The 16,865-nt window shown below is 44.2% G+C and overlaps 1 protein-coding gene across 2 annotated transcripts in view; it reads right to left on the bottom strand.

Annotated features, from left to right (window-relative positions):
- The window catches only part of LOC118549992 (uncharacterized), a 228,818-nt gene that overhangs the window by 31,137 nt on the left and 180,816 nt on the right, over positions 1 to 16,865 (bottom strand). The gene's annotated exons all lie outside the window — the stretch shown is intronic.

Raw genomic sequence — 16,865 nt, 5'->3', positions numbered from 1 at the left:
AATGCCCTGCCCACCTCCCTGACCAAGATTCCTCCTCTCCCCAGAGTGGAGCCCCCTGACCTCCACCTGCGGCTTGGCCTGGGTTTGGCTCCCTGGCTATGTGGAGCCAGGAGACGTTGGGAGCCGCCTAAGTTCCAGAGTTTGGGTGACTCAACATCAAGTCACACTTGCTACTACGCTCTTGCACTTACTGCGAGTCACATGTGTGATGCCTGCTCCTAGATCCCAGATCTGGTGAGAAGGTGCCTCAGTGAGCCATGGTCCTGTGAGCAGCCCTCCTGCCCATGGCTGATGGCTACCTGGCCGGATTTCCTCCTGTTGCCTGCTCTAAGTTTCCCTGCTGTCGGGTTTTTACCCTCTTTATCCCCACCCCCCACCTTGTAGGCCACTCCTGATTGGCCCTGGGCCTCAGTGGGCTCCATCTGCCTCCTATAACCCTCGTTTCTCAGTACAGTATCCACCCAGCAGACTAGCTGTCCTCCCCACACTGACCTACTCCAGTGGGCAGTTCATATTTCCAGGTCCTAGTCACTCCCAGTGTGACCTAAAACCCCCCTCCTGACACGATGCATCATTTCTCTGAAGGAGAGATTTGAAGGGTGGGAAAGTGAAGGAGAGGCAGAGAAAAGAACAAAGTACACGTGATCAATGTAGGAAGAGAACCACAGAAGTCTGAGAGGCTGGGAGTGAGGCCCCAGCTTGGTGACACTGTCATGCAGCCGACTTGAGGACCTCTGGCCCACAGGATCTGGGTGCCTGCTTCATGCTTTGTCTCTCAACCCCCTAATCCCACTCCGGACCCCTTGCCCAGAACTCTACACCCCAGCCCTGCTGAATGTTTTTCACATCCTCCAATAGATTAGTTGGAAGACCTTCAAAACTGCTATTTTCTGTGCCTAGAACTTATAAATGCTCCCCCTTACTTGTTAACCCATCTGTTGACCCTCAGCCTGAACAGCACTCCCCTGAGTCCATCCTGGATGGGCTTCCCAGTTGGGTGCCCCTCCATGCATCCCGTATCTCCCTGAACTTCCTGTCTTGGGGTTCCCACATACTGCCTCTTAACTGTATGTCTTTTTGTCTCCTCTGCTAGACTTCAAACTCTGTGAGATCTGCAACTGCTTTTTTACTTCATCTTTGTATCAGTTGATCTCCTGCCTGCTTATTGAGTGATCAAACACACAACAGAAGCCCAATAAGTATTTGTTACACAGGTAGGTTGATGAATAGTCACACAAATATCTCCTCCTCTACCACTATCCAAGGAAGAAAGCAACATTCTCTTCCTTAGACCATGGCCGTGGAGGAGCACCATATACCGTAGCCACATAGGCACCCTCTCCTCTAAAAATAATTGGAGATCATGGCATCCTCACTCAGTGCTTAAGGATGTTTGAACTCCTGCGCTACAGCAAGCAGAACCCAAAGTCCCCTTGGCAGGTGGACAGATGGCAGGCACTTCACGTCGTTAGAAATGCCTTGTCCCCGCTTCACATACAGGTCCTCCTCAGGCTGGTGCCCTTCCCTGAGCAATCTGAGCTCCAAGGCCTTAAAGAAAATAAAGTGCTTTCCAGTTACATTCCTGGATAAGGAGGCTGAGAGACCCCCTACACAGCCTCCTGGCATGCCTGTTTCCAGAAGCACCATCATGCCTTGCACACTCGGCCGCAAGAAATTCCCTGGAGCAGGTGCTCCTCCTCCCATTCTCAATTCAAATACTTCATACAGTTTTTCTAAAGGATCTTCTCTTCCCGTCATTTCCACCGTCTCATTTATAAGCTTCCCAAAATGTGATTCACAGAATAGGAGAGACCGTGAAGAAACAGTTCCATGGTCCCATAAATTTGGGAAACAGTGCATGGGCTGTTCCCCTTGGATATTTCATAGCATGTGACGCTCTAAGATGTATCCCCCAGTCACAAATTCTGCTTAGGGTTTATGGTCCAAATGGCAGAGTTGGTTCAATCCCCGACTCATCTCCCTGTAGTACATACATACACAGCAATGAGAAACAAAGTATACACTGAGAAAATAAAGAAGGCATAGCCCAGCATAGAAACAAAATAAGCACCTCAATGAACCAGAAATGGAGTGGAAACACGGAGCAATGAGCAGGCCTGCTGGTTTAGATAATTCCTCTCCTTTGGGACAGAGAGGAATAAAATCATTTTGTGAGAGACGGGGGAGCTCAGTGCCCTGCCCACCAAAGATCTAGTAACATCATGCAGACAGGTATTTGCAGAACACACTTGGGGACATATTGCCTCTGCCCTCTCGCCTCCATTCTTGCCTCCCATCACTGGACTCAAGGTGTTCAGATACCAAGAACTGGTCATTCTCCGGCACACACATCATTTGGTGGCACCAAATGTTAACATTAGCCTTCTCAAAACTCGTAAAAAAAAAAAAAAAAACTATGACAAGATTCCACATGAGTGATTTCTCTCTCTCCCTCTCTCCCTCCCTCTCTCTCTTTCCCTTTCTCCCTCTCCCTTTCCCTCTCTGCCTCCTCTCCCCGCCCCCCCGGTCTCTCTCTCTCCTTCTCCCCTCCTACCACCATCAACTTTTCTTGGGAGTCCTCCTCCTCACCTTCCACTCACCTCCCCCCTGACTTCCTTTATCCTCACTGACTTCTGGACTGCTCTCCCCACAACCACACAATGGCCATACCCAACCATGCATTCTCAGACCTCATCCTCTGTGATCCTCCCCTCTTTTCAACAGAAGGCCCCTTCTGATGAACCTGGCAAATTCTTGGCTTCTTCAGGACTGCATCTTCGCATTTCTTCTACTTCTCTAAGTGCTCCAACTCTTTATTTTCCCTCTCCCCATCTCTGAAATGGAAGTGTTTCCAGCGGTCCTGCCCTCAGCCCTCTTCTCTTTATTCTCACATCTATCCCTCACACTGCCCTCTGCATGCACATGTCACTCAGGACTAACTCGTCAGCCTCATCACTCCTCACATTTCTGAACACCTAGGAGTTTTGAGAACCCTGTGATTTAAATGCTGATCCAGAAATGGTCAGTCAGGTTTGCTCTGTGTCTGTTGCTGGTTGTGTTGGTCGTGATGTGTTATGGTGGTTGAAGCACCAGCTCAGATGACTGAACAACAGCCTCCCATTCTGTTTTCACTTATTGACTTGATTTTGTGTCCAACTAGTTCATGACTTCTGTTAGACCTATCAAAGCTGTCTGCTCCAGCCATGAGTCCTTTTGAATTACTGACTTCTTGTAGAGTAAATCATTTTCAACACATTAAAAATCTCATATACCAAATGTACCTATACCAAAATGCAGGCATATTACTAAATTGAATGTCTTATTTTGATATTCTGAAAATAATTTTCAGATGCATTTATTATATTTTTACATTTTAAGGCATTTTTTATTTAATTACTGTGGATAGCTGAAATTTTTCATTTTCATCTGCTTCTCAATTTTCTCTCATATTTGTAAATCTTGTTTAATCTTTTAAAGGAGTTTTGGTAAATATTTACATATTTGTGCATGAATGTGTAAAACCCTAATTCGTTGGTATAAATTCATATGGATATGAACATACATATATGAATGGTCTTTGCCGCGTATTTTTTTTTTTTTTTTTTTAAAGATTTTATTTATTTATTTGACAGAGAGAGACACAGCGAGAGAGGGAACACAAGCAGGGGGAGTGGGAGAGGGAGAAGCAGGCTTCCCGCCGAGCAGGGAGCCCGATGTGGGGCTCGATCCCAGGACCCTGGGATCATGACCTGAGCCGAAGGCAGACGCCCAACGACTGAGCCACCCAGGCGCCCCTTTGCCGCGTATTTTTAACTGTGTAAAGTTGCTTACTCTAACAGTTATAAAAAGGCAGAAAAATACATCGAGTGACATAAATTGACTTATGACAGCCACACTACAAATCCACCCTGTCTGTAACTTACTTCATCTTCTCCATTTGTACTCTTATGCCCACCCTGTCCAACCCACCTCTCCAAAATATCTTAAGACCATTTCTTTCTCTTCTTTACTTCTCAGTTTCTGCCATTTTACCATCATTTTTCCCAGTGACCTAAGGTCCAACTTCAGTGCTCTTACACTTCTCCTTTCCATTTGCCTGCTCACCACAAAAGCCCAAATTCCTCAAAATCAGTTATGAAGCCCTTTGCATTTCTCCACCACAGAGTCTCTCATCACATGGAAGTGATCTCAGATATCCCTCTGCCCCAGAGACAGGGGCCTGGGGTAGAAAATTATTCTCTTGGCAATAGAACTCCTTGAAGACCCCACATGTACCATATAACATGAGTCCTCTGAAGAAGTATCTTGTCCTAAGAGATGGTATAAAAGATCCAGATACAAGGATAATATGTTCTGACTCTAGGCAAGGGGACCAGTACTAGATATTTCACCAAAGGAAAGATCTAGACTCAACCACTGTAAAGAGAGCTATAACCCACTCAATCAATCAGAATGTGACCTGACTAAAATGAGTGGGTGGAACTTTGAGTAGTTGATGGAAAAAGCAATAAAAGCAGTCAATCAGGACAATGGCACCCATCTTCACTTACAGCCATCCAAAGAATCTGATTATTACCAATAACCAAGGCGCGTTCTTTCCTAGACATAGTTCCCTGGAATAGAAGCAGTTCAAATGAGATGAAATATTCTGCAGGGACACTCGGTCCCTTTTGTCTAAAGCTGCTCTGAGCCTCAAATTTGTGAGGTTTAATGATGAAAAATATTATCCCTGGACTCAGACCTGTCCAGTCTCTGGTATAGACCAGTGAGGAACTACCAGGAAAATTCTTTCGTATCATCTACTGCTGCTGCTGCTATTATGAATAATATTAATTATAGCAGTAGTTGCTAAAATGTATTGAGTTTTACCACCTACTCAATAAAAAGGCTTAGTCTTCTCCTCTGTAAAGCTGGGCTAATGACATTTTCAGAGCACCATGAGATACCATGAGCCTTATGTGTATATTGCCTGGCAAACAACATACGCCCAGTTGATGGTAGTCAGCAGTATTATTTTTTGATGTCCCTATTATCTGCACAGGAGAAGGTATCCTGTGCAGATGCACAGCCTCATTTCTTGAACAGCAAATGAATAAACTGGTCTTCTTGCTTATCAATCAGCCTCTTATCTGATAACTTCTGCAAATGCTGATAAAACTAGTTTCTAGTCTTCCATCATTAAAGACTAGACCCTGGACTCTGGGACAAACAGAGACATAAGGCACCTTTGTGTCTGCAATCACAGATTCTTGAGTCAGAATGCCTGGGTTCATATTTCAAGTCTCCCCTTAGGTACAGTATGGCCCCTCCAAGCCTCAATTTCTTCATCTGTAGAATGAGATTCATGATAGTACCTACCTCAGAGGAACCTGTGAGAATTCAATGAGATCATGTAGCCTCAAGACACCTCTATGGGGAGGCACCATGAATATCAGTCACCATTGACAGAAGAGGAAGCAGCCATTTCAAGAAGTAAGGTAATTTGCTCTAAATCGGATGACTGGAAACTGGCAGGGCCAAAATTTGAATCCAAATCTCTCCAGGTCCAAAGGCTGAGTTCTTAGCCACATTCCACCATCCAAGTGGCCCTCCACTTGGGCACTGTGTAAATCCAAGTCCTTTCCTATCCTTTAAGGTGCTTAAGGGCAGGAATTACGCATCTTATTCATCTTTGTTTTCCCTTTAGCACCTAGACCCATATGTCACTCACTGAAATGTCCCTTGAGCCAATGCTGAATAGCTAATCAAATAAATAAATGAATGCATGAACAACAATATATCAAGAAAGGAGACCCTTGCTAAGAGAATAGGGTTCAAAAGTATCCCAATCAAGAAGAGTAGGAATTAAGAAGAGGAAAAGGAGGGGCGCCTGGGTGGCTCAGTTGTTAAGCAACTGCCTTCGGCTTGGGTCATGATCCCAGGGTTCTGGGATTGAGCCCCGCACTGGGCTCCCTGCTCAGCAGGAAGCCTGCTTCTCCCTCTCCCACTCCCCCTGCTTGTGTTCCTTCTCTCGCTGTGTCTCTCTCTGTCAAATAAATAAATAAATAAAATCTTAAAAAAAAAAAAAAGAGGAAAAGGAGGAGAAAAAAGAGGAGGGAGAAGAAAACGGCTTTGGATCTGCACAGCCAAAGGTCATTAGAATCCTTGGAGAGAAGTGGTGGAGGAAGAGAACTCATTGCCGGGGGCTAGGGAAGGAAAGCCTGGATGGAAAAGCAGCAGCAGGTATAGATCACTTATTTAAAAGATAATCCCTCATTGCCAGGGGCTAGGGAAGGAAAGCCTGGATGGAAAAGCCGCAGCAGGTATAGACAACTTATTTTAAAAGCTAATCCTATAAACGTAAGGTGTCATGAAGAGCTGTCACCAGAAAGGGAGCGAAGTCAAGTGAAGAACAGTCTTTGCTTTTTATAAAACAGAATAACCCTGATACGGTTGCAGGGAGAAATGATTAACTCTCATACAGGAAAGAGAGATTACAAATTCTGGAAAGGAAAGTGATTGTTGCAAGAATAATGTCCTAGAAGAGATCAATCATTGGCCCTAGCGTTTTTCAGTCTGTGGGTTACAAGCCAGTATTTGGGGAATGGAATGGGATCGAGTGGAATGGAATGAAAATTATTGGCACCCATCCCATTTTTAGATTTGTTTCGTGTGCGTGTGTGTGCATAGTGGGTCACCATTTAAAGAGTATTTTTTTTTTCTACTGTGAATCATGGTCAAAACATGTTTAAAACATTGGCCATTGGTTGAGAAGTAAGATTTAAATTGTCTGTGACAATCCATTAGCAATGGTGTGGATGGTGGCCCAGACCCTGCTACACAACTCAGGGAGACTGGCCCATCCCACCTTTCTTTCCTCCCCTCTTCTCTCCCTTCCCTCAATAAACATTTATACAGCCATCTATCTACTACTTACTATTCACTTTTCTAGGCCCTGGGCATAGAGTTGACTTAGACCCAGTCCTCCCCTCACAGAGCTTTCCACACGGTGTTTACTACCTAGTAAGAATGACCTCTGCGTGTCCCAGACCTCTCATGGCACAGGCCTAGACTCTCCTAGTTCTCTGGCTCAGGTGATTCCAGCCAAGCTGGTCCCAGCCTCAGCTCCTACCCACGTGCCCAAGACTCACCCACACACCCAGGCTGGGGCCCAACTAGTGAAGGATCTGCCCTCCCCACCCACAAGAGTGCTGTGTCTCCAGGTATAAGGAGAAGGTAAGTCTCCCAAGCAGACTTCACTCACAGCAGGACACTAAAATTCCTGGGAGGTGCTCTCAGCTGTGACCTGGCAGAGGCCCCCGAGGGTGGACCCTGTGGTCATGCACCCCAAGTCAACACGCCCACCTGCATGTTCGGCTACTGCAATTGGCCACCTAGATCAGGTTCTTGTTTTTCCAGTTTTCTTCCATTCCACAGGCAGCCCTTCCAAGTGTGCGTTGTACTGCAGGCATTCAGACCCAGAGTCTTAAATGAGGCTTCTTGCACCGAGCTAATTAAAACAAGAGAAAGCTTTCTGCTGAAGATTTGTGACGGGCGAGGTCTGCAAAGCTTTCAGTCCTTCAGCATCACTGAATGAGAGTGGAGAGCAGCTTAGAAAGAACCTGAGGAAACAGTTATTTTGCAAAGCCCCGTTCCATAGATGATCCAACTGAGGCTCGTGCCAATGGGGAAATTGTAATAATCCATGGCACTGCAGGCATTCCACGAGGGGCTTGGGGACTGGTGCTCCCCGCCCCCATGCCTGCTTTATCCAGAGAAGCTCTGCAAGTGTGTTTCACATGTCAGCTTCTTCCTGAGATTGAGCTTGAAAAGAGGGTCCCCTTGCTGCAGGAGCAAAGACGCAAATAAAAAATATCACACTGTGCTGTGATTTTTATGACATTAAATTAGATCCCATTTACATCAAGAGAAAAAAAATACTGTAAGCAGATGCTAAGCTCTAGTTAATCATATGTGTGCCAGTTAGGGCGAAGTTTACTGATGTCTGTAAGTTACCTCGAAATATATTTAAAAATATGACAAATTAGGGGCGCCTGGGTGGCTCCACTGGTTAAGTGTCTGACTCCTGATTTTGACTCAGGTCATGATCTCAGGGTCATGGGATTGAGCCCTGTGTAGGGCTCCACGCTCAGCAGGGAGTCTGCTTGGGATTCTCTCTCTCCCCTTCCCTGTGCACCTCCCCCACCTCAAATAAATAAAATCTTTTTAAAAATATGACAAATTAATGAATGGATGGGAGGATGGCTAGATAGGGAGATTCTCAACAAAGCAAGTACGGTAAACTGTGAATGGTGGCGTCTAGGTGGCAGGTTTATGGGTATTCTCAGTAAATTCTTTCAATATTTCCATATGAAAGTTTTCATAATAAAATGTGTGGGGAAAATTGACACCAGATGCATATGTTCCAATAAATGTTTTCTTACCTCTTAAAAGCTGTTAAAAAAAAAAAAAGGAAATTATGCCTGTACCACCTTCCCACATGGCCAATCTTGTTATCACGCGGATAAAATGGAGATAAATGATGTGATCACTTCAGGAAAGTAAAATGCTACCTCAAATATTTTTCCTAGTCAATCATTTATTCATTAACTTTTAATGCCATAGCTATTTGAACTTCTAAAACCTGCTGGGTCTAATTGCAGCACCTCACATTTCTGGAGTGCAAGTGTTTTCACACACATTGCTTGGTTTGAGCTGACCATTCTGTAAGGTGGTCACACAGCTAGATCTGAAAATAGAACTCATGTCTTCTGGCTCCTGGGTCTGGGGACAATGACAAGGGGAGGAAAGCAAAGGTCCCATAGGGCACCTGTAAAGGTCCTCAGATTGAAAGAGACACAGTGGTAAGCCAGAAATCTGCACGGTGAGGGGATGGTCAGGTACGGTGGTTAAACATTATGGTGCAATTGTTTCCTAACTTTGATAGTATTACTCGATCTTCTAAAGATGGACATTTTGCAGAGAATGATTTCCTAATGTTATCATCACTAATGTTATCATCATTTATTCATTTCAAAATAAATTCTCTGTACATATTTAAGCCCAGAAACTGTGTGTGTGGACACTTGGAATTCTGCAATGCGCTCACCATAGACCTCCTGTGGCATGAATCATTGAGATGTCATGGACCTCTGTTTCTTCCTTGATAAAACAGGGAAGCCAAAGTTACAGGAAGACATAAATTTCCTTGAATTTTATAAGCAACATGGGGTTTTGTGGTCATTTAATCCCACAGTTACCTACATGGAGTTCAGAGACTTCTAGGCTAGCACAGTCTATACCGCAAGACTGTGATAGAAATCATATACCTATCCAAAATGGTGGCAGGCAAATGAAAGCACTGCTATGCTTTTATCATTGGCCATGTGGGAAGGTGGTACAGGCATTATTCTCATGTTCAGCCAAGGTCATGTTGGCAATTATAAATGTCTCTAATTCATTTTTTTAAAAATCAAAAATCAAAAGAAATCTCACTTAAATGCAATTTATTCTACTGGCAAAATACTCCAAACCCTCAAGGGAGGATTGGAGAAAGGATGGATAACAAAAAAAAAGTTATATATGGGATAAAAATCTTGTCAAAACTCTGTTTTGTTAATATTAAGAAGATAGAGAATCAGGGGTGCCTGGGTGGCTCAGTCAGTTAAACGTCCGACTCTTGGTTTTGGCTCAGGTCATGATCTCATGGGTCATGAGATCGAGCCTCAAGTAAGGCTCCATGCTCCGTGGGGAGTCTGCTCGATGATTCTCTCTGTGCCCCTCCCCCCTCAAATAAATAAATAAATCTAAAAAAGAAAAAAAAGAATATAGAGAATCAAAGAAACTAAGTGATCTAAATTCACCCAACAAGCAAGAGGTGAGCCAGAAATGAAGGCAGCATTTTTTTTGCGTGTAGAACAATACCAAGGATGTGAATGCATGTTGAGGCAGCCCATAACTCATTCATTTAAGCTTTCCTTTTTTGATTAACAATGGTCTAGGCACTGGGGTGAGAATTCAACACTTTGTTCATTCTCAGATTGTTTTGGTGGTAAGGACAGCTCTTCCAGTGTGGCTTACAGCTGCCCCAGCTTACGAAGTAATTGCTAGTCCTGCAAAAGTCGGACACTTCAACAGGAGTGCCCCAATACTTCTCAGCAAAAGCAGAGAACAGTTCATGTGTCAGCAGAGCAGCAGAATCTTTTATGTAAAAAGGAAGAAAATGCATTCTTCTGAGAAATTCTTCAGTGCTGTTGGCCACATGCAACAATGTAGAGCATAGGTGAACAGGTTCGAAGGGAACCCAGTTCAAATCCCAGCTTTGCCACTAAACTTGGGCAAGCGGCTTAACCCCTTACTTAGTCTTCTTATCTGGACCATAGGAATAAACTAATGCATATAAAATATACAGTTGTATATAGCACACAGCAAAGGCTTAATTAATGTTAACAGCCATCACTAATACATTGGCTAACTGGTAACTGGCTACAAGGAAACTGGGGTCTTTCGTTAGCCAAAAGTTATTCCTGCCATTCTCTTCTAGCGTAAAGTTTCAGATCCCTAGAAAACAAACCTATAATCTCAGAGGTTGATGTTAAGTAAGTTCCAGGGACTGTCTCTTGAATCTGGTATGGGGGAGTCCTGTCCAGTATGTCAAATAGCCCCAGGCCTGTGTAATGTTCACTCAGCTCCCCTTCCAGGAACTGAAGGGTCAACGTGATTCCTTCACCCCATGAACCCTGGCTTCGTGCTGGCCATGTACCAGTCTGTACTCTAGGCTGTGGGAGGATTGAAGCACAATCTTTATTCTCCTGTCACATCAACCTCGGGCTCAGTGAGGGTTCCTTGGCTTGGAGCCCTCATCCAGTTCAGATTCCAGTATGCTAAGCCTCCCATACCTCCCTTGCAATGGGCTCTGTTGGCTAATACCTCCTGTGACACCTTGAGTTGTCACAGTCTTTGTTGCTGTTGTTGCATATAGATGGTTGGCCTGTCTCGACTCACTCTCTCTGGTTCACGATCTGATCTTCCAGCACCACCATGTTCAGACACTCCTGTGGTAGTCGCTGATCACAGATGTTGCCTGCTGGGTGGCAAGGAAGAGGGGCCCCCAGGGCAACAAGGGTCAGGAGGATGCCCCAACCCTGGAACTCTGCTGGTCAAGGACAAATGTGGTTTGGCCAAATACTGAGGTGATCACACTCCCAGTACACTGACAGAAGAAAATCAGATTATCCGTTTGTCCATTCACCATGGGGGACTGTTATGGAGTCTGTAATTCAGCATATTTAAAGCAAAGATGGTGTGATGTTATGGATGTGCCAGTTAGTTCCAGCTTCACTCTAGGGTTGACGTAAAAAACATGTCTCACTCCAACGGTCATTGGCTTGTTACATCAGAACACTCCAATGCAGCCACCAAACGGGCCATGATCCATGTCTTTCTTGGTCAATAGCTGAGGCTTTGCTAATTAGCAGAGTGAATGTTATAAATGGATTTTTTTAACTGGTTAAATAAAAGACTTTAAATAGCATGATGACTGTTTGAAATTGGTAACAAGTAAAGTTCAGAAATGTGGATTGATTAAAATATTTAAAATATTTAAAGACGGGGTGCCTGTGTGGCTCAATCGGTTAAGCATCCAACTGTTGGTTTTGGCTCAGGTTGTGAGATTGAGTCTCACGCTGGGCTCCATGCTGGGCGTGGAGCCTGCTTCAGATTCTCTCTCTCTCCTCCCTCTCTCTCTCTCTCTCCCTCTGCCCCACCCTCCCACTCCACAAAACCAAAATTTAAAGACACTTAACCACTCTGGCCAGAATAGGGTATAAAACCCTAATGAGGCCTGTAGCCTTGCCCTGAGGCTGGTGCCCGAGGCCATTCATTCCCTAAATAGTCCTGCGTAAACAGCCATGAACTTGGAGGATTCTCCTTGTGTGATGGAGGCTGAGAGTCACAGAATCCTTCCTACCTCTGGGATCTGGGAAAATTGCCTCTGGAGAACTTTCACCGGGTGGACAGTGGGCTGGAATTTCCTCAAGTGCACAGAACAGCTCACATGCCACTTTTGAGTTTGTTTGCCAATAAATACTTAGTGAATGAGTGGCTACATGCATGGCAACAGGGCCAGGACGAGACACCAGTGAGGCATTTGCCTCAGGTGCACAATTTAAAGGGAGCCAAAACCCGTATTTTAATGCAATCATTTTTTTTTCAATCAATGATAGACAAAATATCAAATTTTAAGTAAAGACAGGCTGTTGATGTTTGTTTTACAACCCAGCACTATTGTGGAATGGGAACAGTTGTTTGCAATCAGCCCCCGGTTCTGGGCCTGCACCTGGGCCCCCCCACTGTGCAGTTTATGGGGGTTGACAATAACATGCAAACAGATTGCACAACCCCAGCGGGCTTGATATACAGTCATTTTTTAAAACTGTAGAGCTTTCATTAACTTTTGATATTAATACCTTTAATATAACATTAGCATATAAAATGTAATGTGTTTATACAATATATCCTTTATAATCAGTTATGTAATACATAATATGCTGTAATATTTATCTAATGTGTAGTGTACATGAGTGTATATTAATAATATAAATATAAACTTTTGATAAAGGTATACAGATGCACCCATTTTTCCTTTTGCTTAGGCTCCAGCTTGTGGCAGGATTTTATCTGAGACTTGCTCTCCTCATACGCCAGTAGAGATGTTGCCTAAGAGTTGGGCATGTCTGAAGAATTTGCACAGTGGCACATTTTCCTGGTGACCTATATGTTGTGTTTGCCTGCCTCTCCAAGGCACCTGCAATCCCAATATCAAGGTCACAGGGAGGTGACTGGGTAACACAAAATTACAACAAAACAAGGAGAATGTGTGTGTGTGTGTATGTGTGTGTGTATGTGTGTTTAACCTAGCATCTCTTTGTTTAAATATAATATTGGAGGAATAGCTGGAATTTTTGAAATTATGGAAAAGTATAAGTATTAAGAAATCATGCATCATCCTACTACACACACATATAAGGTAGAAAACTCCTCAAGAGATTCTGAGGAGTGTCAGTCGAGAGTACTTCCAGTACAATGGAATCTTGCAAAGTTTGGGGGAATTCTTGGTGGCATTTAAGATGCATCCTGATGGACAGATTGCCAGGACATATTGCTGGGGGAGAAAAGCAAGTTGCAGAATGATAAGCACAGTTGGATACTATTTATGTCATAGACACACCCACATACAAAACAACAAGCACCACCATATATTCTCTCTAAGTGCATATATATGAATATAAATGCATAGAACAAGAGTGGGAGGAGGGCCCTGTGACCGAGAATGGTGGTACTCTCTGGGGAGAGGTAGCAGGGCCTGGGAGTGGTCAAAGAGGACTTCTGTGCAATGCTTTAATGTCTGACAAGGAAATTGTATTCAAATGAATTACTACAAGAAGAGCCTCCCAGGGAGATGGGGCAGCATGAATTTTAAGTGGAGGAGTAGAGGGCACACTTCGGCAGTAGAATAGAGTGCATAAAGGGGCCACTTCAGAGATGTTCCAAAGGGTAGATTAAGACCAGAGGGTAAAGGGTCTTCAGTTCCAGGCTGAAGGAAGGGCATTTTGTTGAGAACTCCACCGTGGGATACTTTGGAGAGCATTATTTAACCTGGAATGGTCGGGAACGAGTTAGAAAGCTACGACAGGGTCCAGTGAGCCTGGCTAAGGCAAGGAGAAGAAAAAGCAAGGAAATACACGGGAGGAATTTTAAATCCACCTGATCTGATAAGGAGCAGGTGAACTAAAGGAGATGAAGTTCAAATAGAGAGAGGAATCAAAAATTCAAAGGTATCAAAGAGAGTCAGGAATACAAAATTAAAAAAAAAAAAAAAAGATTGAGAAGGGAAAGTACTACTGATCACCAAATTCTATCCCTCAGACATAAAAGTGAATACATTGTTTCCTGGTGATTAACTGAGCTAACACATGGAGAGCACTCAGCCTAGTACCTGGCACATAGGTGATGCTTAATAATCATAATAATGCCAAATACAAATGGATGATTTGTATGTGTCAAGCGCTGTCGTAAGGACTTTAAGTAATTTTATGCAATAGGTATTATTCTATTTGCATTTTACAGAGTTGTAACATTTATAGTTTCAGGCAGGAGGAAATGGAATAGAAGGGCAAGTTTGTTCAATCAGGCAAGGGAGGAACTTGGGAATCATAGTCATTGTGCTAACTGCTCAGTGCTAATTATGAAATATCCAAGAGCTGTCAAAGGGAATGCCGGCCTGGAAATCTTCCTGGATGTTTAAAGAAAAGCAGTTACAGGCCAAGAACATTAGTGAGGGAAGAACTGAAGACACCACCTAGGTGAATGCTGCCTTTTAGAGATGACCAAACCTGGGCTCGGGACCCATCCAGTGCTCGCCCGGGGCAACAGCCTGGTTTCAGATAATGGCCACAGAGGGCTGGGTAGCCCTTGTGAAAGCGCTGGGCACAGTGTCTGGCACATAAGTTTACATTTGTTGAATGGAAGGAAGGAATCCTTAAATACTTTTGCTAACCTATATAATTCGCTGCCTCTTTTGCTCTCCCTACCAGGAAGCCTACTTGGCTGTGCTGGTGGGTCCCTGTGTCCTCATCCATCCAGCCCAGGGGCAGTTTTTCAACTTCAAGCCTGGGGGTGCAGGTAAGGGGGGAGCTCTCACTTCAAACTTCTTTATTATGAGAGTGAGTGTTGCAGTTCCCTCCTTAGAAGCCCCACATTCCATTCCTATTCTAGCAAACACTGGCAAACCATCTCCTACGGGACAAATTATTATTTTAGAAGAAAACAATACCGTTCAATCCATCATAAGGTGTAAATACTATACTTTGATAAAAACAGGTGGGAACCTCTGTGATCTTTTGCACTCCAGTCTAACTAGATCCATGAAACCAGAAGAATTATTTTTCGAGCCTTTATATTTGGTCAATGGATTCACATTTCTTCTATGTAAAAAACACCTTTTAAACTCATATTCACTTAGCTGTTTCTTTTTTTCTTTAAAGATTTATTTATTTAGGGGTGCCTGGGTGGCTCAGTCGTTAAGCGTCTGCCTTCGGCTCGGGTCATGATCCCAGGGTCCTGGGATCAAGCCCCACATCGGGCTCCCTGCTCCGCTGGAAGCCTGCTTCTCCCTCTCCCACTCCCCCTGCTTGTGTTCCCTCTCTCTCTGTCTCTCTGTCAAATAAATAAATAAAATCTTAAAAAAAAAAAAAAAAGATTTATTTATTTATTTTAGAGAAAGAGAGATAGAGAGGAGGCACAGAGAAAGAGGGAGAAAGAATCTCAAACAGACTCCGCACTGAGCGCAGAGCCCTATGTGCGGCTCGATCTCACGACCCTGAGATCATGACCTGAGCTGAAAATAAGAGTCGGATGCTTAACCGACTGAGTCACCCACGCGCCTCTCACTTAGCTGTTTCTTAAAGGAGGTTAGCTTATTGAATAGCACCTTAACAAATGCTGGGGATGCTGAGTGTGAAGTTAGAGGTGACTTTTGTGGGGCTCTCACCATGTGCGGGGCACCACCCTGGGCACTTTGCACAGATAACCCACTTTACCCTCTCACGAACTCCGTCAGGTAGATCTTACTAATATCTCTGCTTCACAGGTGCAGAAATTGTAAGGCACAGAGACTCTGGCACTTGCTTCAAATCACATGCCTCAAAAGGGCGGAACCTGAATCCAAATCCAGGTTCCTGGCTCTCAAACCCAAGTTCTAAACTGCCATGATGGATCACTTTTACAATAATCATAATTACTAGCCTGTTTTACCACGATAAAATACAAATACCTACATACCGGATTTCCTTTTAAGCAAAAGCTTTCTCTTCAGCATAAAATGAGAGCACATGTCTAAACAAAAGGAGTTTCCTCCTCAGAAGCTTCCGTGCCTCTTGCCGGAGTGTAAGGTAGTCACAGAGCACCCTCCTGCCCCCACCCTATGCTTCCACCTACAGGCACAATGAGTCACACCCGTAATGTTCTAGAGCTCTGGTATTTTATAGTTTTGTAGCTATTTTTATCACCACTGTGTTTACATGTTTGTTTCATGTGTCCCTGTTGTAACTGCCAAAATTCTGAAAACAAGAATCTTACCTTATTCGTATTTATTATTGTGCAGTGATTACAATGATAATTAAAATAATTACCGAAAACCCCACTAGGGGCTTAGCATGTGCCAGGCGCTGTGCTAAGTGCCCAGTAGGCATTTCTCAGTTACGCCTCTCAGTGACCATCTGGGGTAAGAACTGTCACTGCCTCTTTGCTCAGTGAATGCCTGGCACCTGCCAGGGGCCCTAAACGTTAGGCTAATTGATACCTCATAGCTTCTAGAGATGTTTTCCTGAAAAAAATTAAAGTAGAGACTCCTTGGGGAGAGACACACACACACCACAGGTTCTCAGAGGTTGAGAGGCCTGGGCCTGGGGGCGGGGGGGGCGGGGAAGGGGTTCCTGAAATACTTTAAAAAAGTGAAAGCAAGTTGCACAAAGCCACAATCATTGTCAGTTCATCTCCACCCAGTAACACCAAAAGAGCTGTGACCACATGGCTTGGTTTGCCAAGGACAGCGTCAATTTATGTCTCTCTTCCTAGTGGAATATTAACAGAGGCTCCTTTTCCGCTCAAAGCCTTCAGTTTGGATGACGTATGAACTGGTCACCCAACCACAAAGTCTCAATGTGAATGGGACTCTCTGGGCCAAGGGTCCTTCTGCTACCCCCCTCCCTACCCACCCCCATAGGCCAAGGTGAATGTGACCCTGTGACTTGGGACAAACTGGAGTTTTTATTAAATGAGGAAGGGGGAATGACCTCCAGACACAGGGTCATACTGCCAAACTAAGA

This window comes from Halichoerus grypus, chromosome 4 (assembly GCF_964656455.1).
Source record: "Halichoerus grypus chromosome 4, mHalGry1.hap1.1, whole genome shotgun sequence".
Taxonomy (NCBI): Eukaryota; Metazoa; Chordata; class Mammalia; order Carnivora; family Phocidae; genus Halichoerus; species Halichoerus grypus.
Note: the sequence above shows the minus strand (reverse complement) of the source record. Positions and strands in the feature narration are given on the sequence as shown.